General features: G+C 51.6%; 1 protein-coding gene across 1 annotated transcript in view; it reads left to right on the top strand.

Annotated features, from left to right (window-relative positions):
• WDR70 (WD repeat domain 70) overlaps positions 1 to 1,045 on the top strand; it is a 331,125-nt gene that overhangs the window by 253,787 nt on the left and 76,293 nt on the right. The gene's annotated exons all lie outside the window — the stretch shown is intronic.

Here is a 1,045-nt window from a genome sequence, read left to right as displayed (position 1 = left end):
TGGATTTGTACATGTCCAGCTTTTCTAAACAGTCCCTAACCTGTTTTTTCACCACTGGCAGCTGATCACGTCCTCCCCAAACTGTGCTGCCAAGTGCAGTAGTCTGGGAACTGACCTTGCCTGTGCAGATTGAGGTAAAAAAGCCATTGTATACTTCGACCTTTTCTACGTCATTTGTCACTAGGTTGTCTTCCCCTATCAGGAAGGGGCCCTCGCTTTCCCTAATCATCCTCCTGTTGGTGACATACTTGTAGAAACCCTTCTTATTCCCTTTTATATCCCTTGCTAGGTGCAACTCCAATTGCACTTCGGCCTTCCTTATTTCATCCCTGCATGCCTGAGCAATACTCTTCTAATCCTCCCTAGTTCTTTGTCCAAGTTTCTATCTGTTGTAAGCTTCCTGTTTCTGATCAGTGGATCAAGAAGAGCACGGCCTCTAGTTGGCAACTCCAACACTTGCACCAGGAAGTTGTCCCCAAACATGAACAGTAAAAATACTGTATTTACTCGCATACATACACCCCCAAATAATATGGACACTTTGGTTTGGGAAGGCAGGTTGCAAAAACTTTTTTCCAGAATTTTACTTGTCATATCACAGGCTTGCTATGGCTGAATGCTGGCCACATGCAGAAGTGACAGAATCTACTCTTTGGCATCACTTACCCTCCAGCTCCACACACCTTCCTGCTCAGCCAGAAGCTGCTGCCAGTTCAGCAATGGCTATGACCTGTAGCCATAGGCGATGTGTGCCTTCCAAGGCTGGGGGGCACGGCGACCACCTGCGGGTGGTGGTGGTGGCAGTGTCAGTGGCAGGGGCGTGGCGGCGGCAAGTGGGGACCACCTGCAGGTGGCCACGCTGATGTCAGTGGTGAGGGCGGGCTGAGCGGGGACCATCTGCACCACATTGGTGTTGGTGGTGGGGGGGGGTCACCCCCTGGCCAGATGCCAAGCCTGGAAATGCTAGCAGCACTTCTTGGTGGGAGGGGGCACTAGTGCTCCACCTGCCCCCCTGCCCATCACCTAAGCTGAAAGCGATTGCTCT

The sequence above is a fragment of the Gavialis gangeticus genome, unplaced genomic scaffold (genome assembly GCF_001723915.1).
Source record: "Gavialis gangeticus isolate Ggan-Ray unplaced genomic scaffold, GavGan_comp1, whole genome shotgun sequence".
Lineage (NCBI taxonomy): Eukaryota > Metazoa > Chordata > Crocodylia > Gavialidae > Gavialis > Gavialis gangeticus.
Note: the sequence above shows the minus strand (reverse complement) of the source record. Positions and strands in the feature narration are given on the sequence as shown.